The following is a 13,826-nucleotide window of genomic DNA, read 5'->3' as shown; positions in this document are numbered from 1 at the left end:
TTTTTAATTAATTTTTTAAATCAGTTTCAGGTTTTATTTATCCCTTTGTTGTTGTTCTCTATTTTATTTCCTCTCATCTTTATCCTTTTTTTTCTGACTTCAGGGCTTTTTTGTTTGTTTGTTTTCCTAATTCCTCTAGGTAGTAAGTTAGGTTGTCTTGAGATTTTTCTTCTTGGGGAAGGCCTATATTTCTATGAACTTCCCTCTTAGAACTGCTTTTGCGTCATCCCATAGATTGCGTAAGGTTGTCTTTTCATCATTAATTGTCTCAAGGAATTTTCTGACTTCTTTGTGACATTGACCCATAGGTTTGTTTAGTAGCATGTTGCTTAGCCTCCATTCGTTCATGCTTTTCTCATTTTGTTCTGTGGTTGACATCTTTCAAGTCAAAAGTTGTGGTTAAAAAAAAAAGATATTTGAAAAAAACTCTATCCTCGAATTTCTTGAGGTTTATTTTTTAGCCTATCTTGTGGTCTATCTTAAGGAATGTTCCATGTGTGCTAGAAAAGGTGTATTATGGGTATTTTTGGATATAGTGTCCTGTATATAGTAATTAAGTTCAATTGGTTAATTATGTAAATTTAGGACCTCTCTTGCCTCACTGACTTTCTGTCTAGATGATCTGTCCACTGATGTTAGTCGGACGTTAAAGTCTCTTTCTATTCTATTCCTGTCAATTTCTCATTTTGTTTGTTAATATTTGTTTTATATTTAGGTGTTCCTCATTTGGGTACATATGTTAATGAGTATAATATCCTCTTGTATTAACCCTTTATCACCATATAATGTCTTTGTCTTTATGGCCTCTGTTTCAAAGTCTATTTTGTCTAAGGACTCTGTTCTTTATTTTTTGTTGTTGGTGGTTGTGGAGCTGTTATGTTTTATCAAGTTGACTAGGTAATATGGAATTAAGGAGGATCTGATCACTGGCCCCTGACTACATGTATTTGCTCCTGTCTCATTCTCATTTTTGGTTTACCTCAAACATAGAAGGTTAAGAAAATATATGCTGGTAGATTTTGGCCAAGATGGCAGATTACAAAGACTGTAGGCTCAATTCCTCTCTTGAGAACACCAAAATTACAACTACCTGCAGAATTATCATTGATGAAAAAACATACCTGAGGAGATCTTCTACAACTAAAGACATATAGAATTAACCACAATAAGATGGCTAGGAGAGGAGGACTCATGATATAGGCAAATCCAATACACCTGGAGTGGGTAACCCACAAACTGGAGAATAATTATGCTAGTTTAGAGTTTCTTCTAAATGAATGAGAGGTCTGAGCCCAAAGTTGTGCTCCCCAGCCTGGGATGAGGGGGGGCTGCACAGAGAAGAAAAGCTCTCAGAGCACTTGGCTTTGAAGGCAAGTGGGCTTACTTTTGGGAGTCCCAAAGAATGAAAAATAGACTTCACTATTAAAGGGTCTGTTAAAAAATCTCACACATTTCAGAACCCAGGATCCAGGGCAGAAGCAGTAAACTGATGGAAGCCTGATTCAGACCCCTTTACTGGTCTTGGAGAGTCTCCTAAGAGGGAGGTTGCAACTGTAACTCCCTTGGGAACGTAAACATGGGTGGTAGACATTCTTGACAGCTCCTTCCACCAAGTGGAAACTAGTGCTGGCATGCACCATTGTGGAATTCTCCCCCTAGCTTTTTAGCCGCAGGACCCAGCCCTGCCTTGGCCCAACTGCCTGTTGGTGCCAGTGCTGGGACACATCAATCTAAGCAACTATGTGGGCAGGGATACAGCCCCACCCACCAGCATATAGGCTTCCTCAAGACAGCCCCTGAGCCCACAGCTGCCTCTGGACATGGCCCTGCCCACCAGAGGGACAAGAACTCAGGTACACCAATCAGAGGATAGGCAACAGCTCAAGCATCCCCTGGACACCAGTCCTGCCCTCCAGGAATTCTGCTCTACCCTCTAGATCAGCCTCACCTACCAGGGGGCATATGTCAAATACAAGAAAAGCACAAACCTATTGCTTGCAGACACAGCTTGCCTACTGGCAAGACAGACCCTTCCCTAGGACCAGCTGAGCCCCATCCCTGCCCACTAGCAGGCCAGTGCAAGCTTTGGAACACTCCAGATGACATACCCAGCTGTATCAGGAACAGCCCTCAGCCTTCAAGCAACCTGGTACCAGCTCTGAGTTCCCTGGGCCCTGTAACCAACTCCAGGATGAAGCTTGCTCTGCCAGTAGTCCAGCACTAATACTTGATTTTATGCACCACTGGGTGGGTAACAGGTCTGGAGTCTTCTGGACTCTGACTAAACCCACCAGTCCCAGGAGCCGCTGGGGCTCTGCAGTCAGCCACTTTATGACCAGACCCCACCAATCAACAGCCCCAGAGTCTGCACAAGGCAAGGGATGGCAACCAACCAAACTGGGGGCCTGCCAAGCCTATCGGACTGCCCACTTAATCTGTCACAATGTAAGGACCCACACAGTCCTTATAGGGAGAACACCTAGAGCATAGCTTGGGTGACAAGAGAGGGGATGTATATGATATCTACAGAAAGTCAGACCCTGACTAATATGCCAGATACATAAAAATATAAATAGCAACTTAGGCAAAATGAGGTGAAAGAGGAACATGTTCCAAACAAAGGAATAAGATAAAAGCCTAGAAGAACAAATTAAGTGGAGATAGCCAATCAAGAGAAAGAGGTCAGGGTAGTGACTGTAAAGATGACCAAAGACCTTGGGATGTACAGAGGGGGAAGTTCAAATTAATGAAGAGTTAGAAAATATAAAGAACAATCAAATAGGTGAATATAGTAACTGAAATGAAAAATACACTAGTAGGCTAAACAATGCAGAAGAATGGATCAATGAGGTGGAAGACAGTAGTGGAAATCACTGATGCATAACAGAAAAAAAAAGAAAAGTGAGGATGGTTTAAGAGACTTTTAGGAAAACATAAGAGTACTAATGTTTATAGAGGTCCTAGAAGGATAAGAGAAATGGGCTGAGAACATATTTGAAGACATAATAGCTGAAATACTTCTAACCTGGGAAAGAAATAGTCATCCAAATACAGGAATCCTGGAGAGTCCTATATAGGATTAACCCAAAGAGGGCCACATATTGTAATTAAAATGGCAAAAAATTAAAGATAAAGATAGATAGAATATTAAAAGCAGCAAGGGAAAAGTAACAAATAACATAAGGAAATGTCCATAAGGCTATCAGATGATTTTTCAGCACAAACTCTGCAGGCCAGAAAGGAGTAGCATGATACATTCAAAGGAATGAAAGGAAAAATCTCTAAAACCAAGGATGTTCTACCCACCAAGGCTGGCATTCAAATTTTATGGAAGGAAGCTTTGCAAACAAGGAAAAGCTAAAAGAGTTCAGCACAACCAAACCAGCTGAAATATTCAAAGGAATTTCTCTAGGAGAAAGAGGCCACAACTAGAAATAAGCAAATTACCAAATGAAAAAGCTCACTGGTAAAGGCAAACATACAGCAAATGTAGGAAATCATCCATGCACAAAGCTAGTAGGAAAGTTAAAGATATAAGTAAAAAAAAAAAAACAAATGATCTATATCTATAATAAGTAATTAAGGGATACACACGAGATAAATATAAAAGGAAGTAAAATATCTCTACTCAGAAAAATAGATGAAAGAATTACAGATGACGTAGATGGAAATATATACCATGTTCTTGAATTGGAAGAATTAATACTGTTAAAATGATCATACAATTCTAGACAATCTACAGATTCATATCATCCCCGTCAAAATACCAATGGAATTTTTCACAAAACTAGAAAAAATATTTTTATAACTTGTATGGTGACAGACACAAAAGATCCTTAATAGCCAAAGGAAGAACATAGACGAGAGGATAACATGCCCTGACTTTAGACTATATTACAAAGCTACAGTAATCAAAATAGTATGGTACTAGCAGGAGAACAGACGCATAGATCAATGGAACAGAATAGAAAGCTCAGAAATAAACCCACATAATTATGGTCAATCAACTTATGACAAAGGAGACATGAATATGCAATGGGGAAAAGACAGAAGTGGTACTGAGAGAATTGATTAGCTACACGTAAAAGATGGAAATTGGAATATTCTCTAATACTATGTACAAAAATAAACTCATAATGGATTAAATATCTAAATATAAGACTTTGTACCATAAACCTCCAGAGGAAAACATAGGCAGAAAACACCACTTGACATAAGTTGTAGCAATATGCTTTTGGATCTGTCTTCTTTGCTTTAGCAAAGAAAAAAAAAAAAGGAAAAATAAACAAATGGGACGTAATTAAACTTAAAAGCTTTTGCACAGTAAAGGAAACCATGGACAAAACAAAAGGCAACCTACTAAAGGGGAGAAAATATTTGCCAACAATATGGCCAAGGAGATGTTGATATATAAACCTCTTTATATGTAAACAAAATATATAAACAGCCCATACAACTCAACATCAAAAAAGAAAAGACAACCCAATTTAAAAATGGGCAGAACTAATTAGACTTTTGTAAGAGGAAATGCAGATGGTTAGCAGGCACATGAAAAAATGCTCAATTGCTAATTATCAGGGAAATGCAAATTCAAACCACAATGAGGTATCACCTCACCTGTCAGAATGGCTATTGTAAAAAAGAACACAAATAACAAATATTGGTGAGGGTGTAGAGAAAAGGGAATCCTCCTACACTGTTTGTAGGAATGTAAATTGGTGCAGCCACTGTGAAAAATGGTATGAAGGTTTCTGAAAAACTAAAAATAGAATTATCATATGATTCAGCAATCCCACTCCTGGATACATATCTGGAAAAAAAGAAAAAACTCTCTAATTTGAAAATGTGCATGCACTCCAATGTTCACAGCAGCCTTATTTACATTTGTCAAGAAATGGAAGCAACTTAAGTGTCCATCAACAGATGAATGGATAAAGAATATGGTGTGTGTGTGTGTTTGTGTGTGTGTGTGTGTGTGTGTGTGTGTGTGTGTAAAAACAATGGACTCAGAAGATGTTATGCTAAGTGAAATAAGTCAGACAGAAAATACAAATACTGTATAATATTATTTATATGTGGAATCTAAAAAATACAACAAACTAGTGAATATAATAAGAAAAAAGTAGACACACAGATATAGAAAACAAACTAGTGATTAGTGATGGGGAGAGGGAAGCTGGAGGGACAATTTAGACATAGGGCATTAAGAGGCACAAACTAAAAGCCAATATTTTATAATAACTATAATTGGAGTATAATTTTTAAAATTGTGAATCACTAAATTGTACATCTGTAACTTATAATATTGTACATCATCTATACTTCAATTAAAAATGTTAAAAGTCTATTTTTCTGATACGAGTAATGCTAACCCTGCTTTCTTGTCATTTCCATTTGCATGAAATATATTTTTTCATCCCTTCACTTTCAGTCTCTGTGTGTTTTTTGCCCTGAAGTAAGTCTCTTGTAAATAGCCATATTGTTAGGTTCTTGTTTTGTTGTTGTTGTTTTTAAATCCAGTCTGCCATTGTATTTTGATCTCCACTGACATTTAAATAATTATGGGTAAGTACCTTATTGTTGCCATTTTAAATCTTGTCCAGTTTTTGTAGTTTTTCTTTGTTCATTTCATCTTCTTTTTTTTTTCCTTTTGTGGTTTGATGGTTTTATGCTGTAATATGCTCAAATTCCTTTCTTTTTGTTTTTTGTGAATCTCTTGTATGGTTTTAATTTGTAGTTACTCTGGATTTCAAGTGTATTGACCCATACCTATAGCTATTTGCTTAAACTGATAGTCATACAAATTCAAAAGATCTGTATTTTAACAGTCCCCTCCCTTATATTTTGTGACTTTGATGTATTTTACATTTTTGTTTTTATCCTTTTGTTGTTAATTTTAGTCATAATTGCTTTAACAATTTTTTTGATTATTTTTATCTAAGTATTGGTTTATTTAAGTGATCTTTTATATATTTGCCTTTCCAGTTGTGATTTTCTCTTTCCTATAGATTTCTTGCTTCTTTATTTATTTATTTTAATCTTTGGCCATGCCCATGGCATGTGGAAGTTCCTAGGCCAGGGATCAAACCCATGCCACAGCAATGACAACACTGAATCCTTAACCACTAGGCCACCAGGGAACTCTGCTTCTTTTCTGTTTAGAAAAGACTTTTAAATATTACTTCCAGGGTAGGTTTAGTATTTCTGAATTCTTTTAGTTTTTGCTTTTCTGAAAAATTCTTTCTCTCTCCTTCTGTCCTAAATAGTAACATAGAATCTTCTGGGTGGTGTATCCTATGTCACAGGTTTATCCCTTTCAGGATTTGAATATACCATGCCACTTCTTTCTGGCCTGCAACATTTCTGCAAAAAAAATCATCTGATAGCCTTATTTGGGGTGGGTGGGGGTGCTTGTAACTGTTGCTGTTTTTCTCTTGCTGGCTTTAAAACTCTCTCTTTTAAGTTTTTCCATTTTAATTATGATATGTCTTGGTGCGGGTATATTTGGATTCATCTTGTTTGGGACTTTGTGTGCTTCCTACATCTAGATATCTGTTTTCTTTTTAGATTTGGGAGGTTTTCAGTCATAATTTCTTTAAGTGCATTTTTGATCCCCTTCTCTCTGTCTTCTCCTTCTGGACCCCCTATTAAATGTAGGTTGGCACACTTCATATTATCCCATAGAACTCATGTTGCTTTCTTTCTTTCTTTCTTTTTATTTGCTTTTCTGTCTGATGTTCTGATTGTGTGATTTCCACCATTCTTTTTTTTTTTTTCCAGATCACTTATTTGTTCTTCTAGTCATTTGGTAGCTGCTATTCATTGCTTTTCAATTGGTTTTTATCTTGGCAATTGTCTAATTTTGACAGGTTTGTTTTTATAGTTTGTCATTCCTTGTTATAGTGAACTTCATTTCTCTTGATGAACTTAATTCCTTTAAATTTTTAATATCTCCTTTTTTTTTCTTTTTCTTTTTTCTTTTTTTGGTCTTTTTAGGGCCACACCTGCAGTATACGGAAGTTCCCACACTAGGAGTCTAATCAGAGCTCTAGCTGCTGCAGCCACAGCAATGCAGGATCTGAGCTGTGTTTGCGATATACACTACAGCTCACAGTAACACCAGATCCTTAACTCACTGAGCAATGCCAGGGATCAAATCCACATCCTAATGGTTACTAGTTGGGTTTGTTACTACTGAGCCATGATGGGAACTCCCTGTAATATCTCCTTTTTGAAGTTATAGTCTAGAAAACTTGTGAGGCCTGTTTCATCATTTGTTCTTTCAGGTGATTTCTTTTGTTCTTTTCATTGGGAGTATTTCCTCTACTTTTTCATTTTATATAATATTTTTTGTTTATTTTTTCCATCTGGAGAATTAATCAGTACTTTCACTAGCTCCTTCATTCAAAATCAATATATATATCTTAGTTAAAGTTTTGTTGATTTGCAATGTTTTGCCAATTTCTGCTATACCCAGTCATATACACGTATATACATTCCTTTTCTTATATTATCTTACATTAAGATCTATTCCAAGAGACTGGACTGGACATAGTTCCCTGTGCTATATAGTAGGACCTCATTGCTTATTCATTCTAAATGTAACAATTTTCATCAGATAATCCCCAAATCCCAGTCCATCCCAATCCCTTCCCCCTTCCTCTTCGCAATTGCAATTCTGTTCTCTAGATCTGTGAGTCTGTTTCTATTATGTAGATAGGTTCATTTGTGACATATTTTAGATTCCACGTATAAGTAATATATGTAATACGGCATTTGTCTTTTTCTGACTTCACTTAGTATGAGAATCTCTAGTTTTATTCATGTTGCTGCAAATGGCATTATTTCATTCTTTTTATGGCTGAGTAGTAGTCCACTGTATATATGTACTACATCTTCTTTATACATTCATTTTTTGATGGCATTCATGTTGTTTTCATATCTTGGTTATTGTGAATAGTGCCACTATGAACATGGGAGGAGGTGCATGTATCTTTTTGAATTATAGTTTTTGTCTGGATATATGCCCAGGAATAGGATTGCTGGATCATATGGTAGTTCTATATTTAGTTTTCTGAGGAACCTCTATACTGTTTTCCATAGTGGTTTTAACAATTCGCATTCCCACCAATAGTGTAGAAAGGTTCCCTTTTGTCTACCCCCCTCTAGCATTTGTTATTTGTAGACTTATTAATGATGGCCATTTTGACCAGTGTGAGGTAGTGCCTCATTGTAGCTTTGATTTGCATATCTCTAGTAATTAGTGATGTTAAGCATTTTTAAAATGTGCCTACTAGCTATCTGTATGCCTTCTTCAGATAAATATCTATTTAGGTCTTCTGCCCATTTTTTAATTGGGTTATTCTATTATTATTATTTTTTTTGTCATTGAGTTGTATGAGCTGTTGGTATATTTTAGAGATTAAGCCCTTGTCATTTGTGTCATTTGCAACTATTTTCTCTCAATCTGTGTGTTGTCTTTTCATTTTGTTTATGGTTTCCTTTGTTGTGCAAAAGCTTGTAAGTTTGATTAGGTTCCATTTGTTTTTTGTTTTTTTTAATTTTGTTTTGTTTTATTTATTTATTTTCTATTGCCTTGGGAGACTGACTTAGAACATTTGTATGATTGTCAGACAATGTTTTGCCTATGTTCTCTTCTAGGAGTTTTATGGTGTCATGTTTAAGTCTTTAAGCCATTTTTAGTTTATTTTTGTTCATGGTGTGAGGGTGTGTTCTAGTTTCATTGCTTTACATGCAGCTGTCCAGTTTTCCCAGCAGCACTTGCTAAAGAGACTGTCTTTTCCCCATTTTATATTCTTGCCTCCTTCGTTGAAGATTGCTGGTAGGTATCTGGGTTTATTTCTAGGTTCTCTGTTCCATTGATCTGTATATCTATTTTTGTACTGCTACCACACTGCCTTGATTACTATAGCTTTGTAATATTGTCTGAAGTCTGGGAGAGTTATGCCTCCTGTTTTTTTTTTTTTCTTCCCCCCGCTGAGGATTCTCTATCTTTATGAATTTAGGAGAGTTATCTACTATGGTTTTGAAAGTTTTTGTTTGTTTTTTGTTTGTTTGTTTGTTTTTAATGTGGGGGCATCTCTGTGTAGACTTCATGAGTCCAATATTTTGGGTGTGAGGGCTGGTTTTGGTATAGAATGCCAGACATGTCTTTCCTTAGAGTGTGCTTCTCATTATGACCTTGATAGGGGGAGTGAGTGGTGGTATAGCGTCCAGAGCCCACCCTGGATGTGGGGTAGAACCTCCTCTTTGCTCTGTGGCTGTCACTGCCCTTAGTTTATGTAGTTCAAAAGTTGCCTTATATTGGCAGAAACCAAGGCTCAGAACTAAGTTTTAACTCCTTGTTTCAGAGGAGTCTCGGTACATTTTTAGAGAGACAATCATTCCTTAGTCAAATATCTGACTCTTGGATGAATACACCTGGAGCCTTTTATCAGGAGGGGAAATGATGGCAGTGAAGGTCAAAACTACAGCTTCTTGTCCTTTAATACTTGTTAAACCTTATTTTAACACCACACTATTTATGAGATTTAAGTCTAATGCTGGTGCCATTTTTGTTCACCTCAGTTAAATGTAACCACAATAGAAGAGGTTCTGAAGGGTCCTGGCAGGCAGCACAGCCAGAACAGGTTAGAGTATAATGGCCTCAGAAATTTGTTAGAACAAGGCTTGAATCCTGCATCAATAGTTATTGCCTTGCCCAAATTACTTGAGCACCCTGTACTTGAAGGGGGATAGCTAAGCTTGCCTCAAAGGGTTGTTATGAGGCATAAATGAGAGGATGTATGTCAAGTGCTCACAAACAAATGTTCTAATTCAGCACCACATTTTTAAATTAAAAATATGATTATAGCTTTCCTAAATTCAATGTATATGATTTAAAAAGTAAAAACACTACAAAAACATACAAAGGAAAGGGACAAATCTGAATGAATTCCCAGCACAAAAATCTTTGATGTTGTGCATTTTGTACATTGTATATCCTAATTTAAAGAAGCCCCCTTTTTGAAATATGAAGCAGGTCTTAAGTGCTTTCTATGCTGGTTGAGGTGGGGTCAGAAGCTCAAGTCCAACTAGCATAAACACAAAGGGGCATAAGGAAATGACGGAAGGAGTCTGAATGAAGCTAAGGACAGAATAAATGAGGCCTTAACTAGGGACCTCTTAGTACATATTTGCACCCCCTCCCCTCCTTGCCCCTTTTTTTTTGCTTCTCTTTTCCTGCCAGTGTGTTTCTCTCTGATTGTCCACTGGCTGACTTTGTACCAAGAAAACCAGCTGCTCAAAATTTTCAAGGTTTGCATCCTGCAGTTCCAGGCATCAGAGCAAGAGTAACTTGAGTCTTAATTCCAAATGACTAAGAACCCATCCCTAGAATAATATATTAGGTCTGGGAAAAGAATTTTGCAACTTGTGGAAAAGCCAAGTGGATGGAGTTTGAGGTGGGAGAGGAAGTCCCTGGTTCACTGCCCGGGGGAGGGGGTGCAGACAATCAGTAGAGGCCCATTATATTTTCCTTCTCTCCCACCCGCCTATTGTGAACCCCAAGTCTGTTGCACCTTACTTCAGGCTCTGTGAAAGTAACGCTATTGAACCTTCAGGGTTCGGACAAAAGCACCTTAACTTTAGAAAAGCTAATTCTTGGTCATGTAATTGTTTGTAAGTATTGAATATGAAAATCTGCACAGTGGGAAGGTATAAGGATCTTATTAAGGCTGGTAGGGATCAACTATGCAAACTTTATATTTCAGTTCAATTTCTAGCTCTTTGTGGTTTGTGATTTTTATTCACACTCCTTTTTCTGGAACACAGTATACTTTTTCACCTGAGGGAAAAAGAATGTATTTGCAGATGCAAATTTAAAACATGTGTTGTGTTGCATAGACCCGTTTGTATTTTTAGGAAGGCAGTGTTCCACGGAGCATTGTTCTCAAACTTTAGTCATTTGCTTTTCAAATCTATGATTTCTGCCAAATCTGAGTAGCACTTGCACTATTTACTTGTTATATTTCTTTTGTAAACTTAAATATACACTTTAATTTTATCTGTTTTTCTTTTACATGCTAGTTACAATTTTCCCTAGTACAGATGACAAAAACTACGTAATTTAAAAGGTGTTGACAGTAATTACCTAGTTATCTTGTGTACCTCCTCACTTTTGCAAACAATGCTATAGTGGAAAATCATAAGCATTCAATGACTCATGTCTGCAAGAAATTGTGTTTATCCAAATTGAACACATTTCTCTTATACCTTGTTTTTGGAAAACGAAATCTGTACTTCAGTCCTAGGGGAAAAACATTAAGAAGCATCTTTATTTATTCCTTGACTCAGAAAACAGGGAGGGGTATTATTTCTTCTATAGGGATTTGTTTACTGTAAAACTAATTTTCATTACATAATAATGCATAAATGCATTTTTCACCTAAAAGGCGAACATATTAGTTAATACTAAAATCCTCTTTGATTGTGACCTCCCACTCCTTGTTAGGGTAAATCCAAGTTACAAATTCAGATTCTATCCTTCCAGACTTTTCTTTGCACTTGGCCAGTAGAATATCTGTTGTGTTTACCGGTCAGTTAATGAATGGTCACAGAGTTCCATTAAATGCCTTGTGCCAGTAAGTCTTCCACTCTTAGTCAAGAGGCTCTGTACATTGGAGTAGAACTTCAATGCACAGGGAATTTATAATTCTGCCTTAACCTTCATTTGCTGCTTGCGCAAATCTTGAAGATAAGTCAGGAGGACAACTGGGGCTGTCTCAGACATCGTTGAGCATGTGTACAGCTCATGGCATGTGTACATGCACATGGCCTTCTAGACCCCAAGAACTATGTTAAAAGCTTTAAAACCCCCAGTGGATATCTCATTCCTCAGATCTTGAAGTTTTGGGTCAGCTCTCATTTGCCCTCATTGGTATGGCAGCCTCGAGTAGCTGTAGTGTTAAAAAATTGCACTTTCTTTCAACAAACACCCTGGGTATAAGCTTTTCCCATAGAGCAAGCTCTGAGGGAGGTCGAAAACCACCACTCTGACAGTGTGGCTTTTCCAGAGAGCTATGACAGGTTACACGCTGTGCTGGGGATGAAACATTTTGAGGTGCTTCAAACCAGTGTGTTCCTTTCAGTGGTTGTAGGGCTGCTGGTTTTCAAGGCTGCTGGGGAGCTGGGGTATATTGAGTTAAAAGACCACAAAACCTGCTGTTCCTACCAAGGTTCAGATTGTTAACAGGCATTTGTTTAATTTCTGCAGCTCTTTAAAAGTTTTCAGAACTTTTTATGCAGTTTTTTTTTTTTTTTTTGGCCCATGTTTTTGCTACTTTTATGGAAAAGCAGATTAACAGATATCCTTACACATTATTCATGGAAAGTCCTGCTCCTGCCCACCCCACCCCCTATTTTCTGTTGAAAGAATTGAGGCCAAGGCTTTTTCTGCTATTAGATGTCGTCATCCATATCCATGCCAGGGATTTGGTAGGAAATGTAGCCACATGCAGAGCAAATGCCAACAACGACAGCTATTATTCACCCCTGTCTATAGCCATTCCTGAAGGAGATCTAGAGTTGCCCAGTCTCTCAAACTTCATTGGAATCTGGAATCCCTGTATTTCGTGGGAAATTTCCACATTTTAATTTACTGACCATTATTTTTTAAAAAATAAAAATATTGCAACCAAAATAACACACCTTGGCAAAGACCAAGGAGCAAGTGTCTTATGGATCTCATCACTGCTATGAGAACTTTTCTGACCAAATTTGTCAACTGAGTTAAACCTTTTATTTTTTTAAATTTTTATTTTATTTTTTTTTTTAGCTTCTCTTATGTGCCAGAGAAGGTGCTGTGAACTGCAGGGCTGATAGTGACTTGCTGCCTTGGCTACAGGTTCTTTTCCCCCAGCTTTTGAGGTACTTAAGAATCTAGCAGTGGAGGTGGGAAATTGTTATTAGTTACCACCCTGAATGAAGGGTACTGGTGCCTGTACACAGATTTAATTATTACCTTTAATTAGTCTAAGGCAAGTATCCTGAGAAGTATTTAAAAGGATCATTTTGCAGCCCCTCCATATAGGAAAGTATGCATGCACACCTGTGTTGGCGGGGGGGTTATGGACCCACCATGACTAGGATAGGGAAGGGTTAAAACCATAGTTGCACAAATCCTCCTGAGCACTGGAGGCAGAATCCCATGGACGCTTCTTTCATGGTTTAGTCACTTACATAGGAGAACATAGCCTCTAGTAGCTTCCTGTGAGAGGGTGCCCGGGAGGCAAACTTCTGTGTGCTCTGGTTTCTAAAAATGCCTTCATGATACTTTACACTTGACTGATTAAGCAGGTGAGAAATCTCTTTCATTCAAAATCTTATGCACTTGCCTGATTCCCCGCTTGCTGCTCCACTGAGAAGTATAAAGTATAAAGCTACTCTGACTTCTAATCCTTCTACCTGACCATCTTTGATGCTTGGGGGAGCTTCTCTTGGTCCTAGTTGTGAAATTTCTAGATGGTGTGCCTTGGCAGAGGTCCTATTTTCCTCCTTTGTGTTGAGTGCCCTTGTAGCCTTTCACCCCGGAAACTCACGTGTTTGACATCTTCCGCTACATTTTGTTTTTCCAGGCCTTCCTATTGCTTGGATATCCAATGTCCTAGTCTGATCCTAATCTCTTTATCCTTTCATTTTTTCCCCCCTAGTTTTTGGGTTACTCTCAGTTCCAGCTTCCAACCCTTCTACTGAGTGTCTAATTTCTAAGAATGTTTCTGTTCTTCACGTGTTCCTTTTCCATAGGTTTCTATCCTTAGTCTGTAGGT

Source organism: Sus scrofa, chromosome 13 (genome assembly GCF_000003025.6).
Source record: "Sus scrofa isolate TJ Tabasco breed Duroc chromosome 13, Sscrofa11.1, whole genome shotgun sequence".
NCBI classification, from domain to species: domain Eukaryota; kingdom Metazoa; phylum Chordata; class Mammalia; order Artiodactyla; family Suidae; genus Sus; species Sus scrofa.
The sequence above is the reverse complement of the archived record's forward strand: the minus strand, read 5'-3'. Positions refer to the sequence as shown.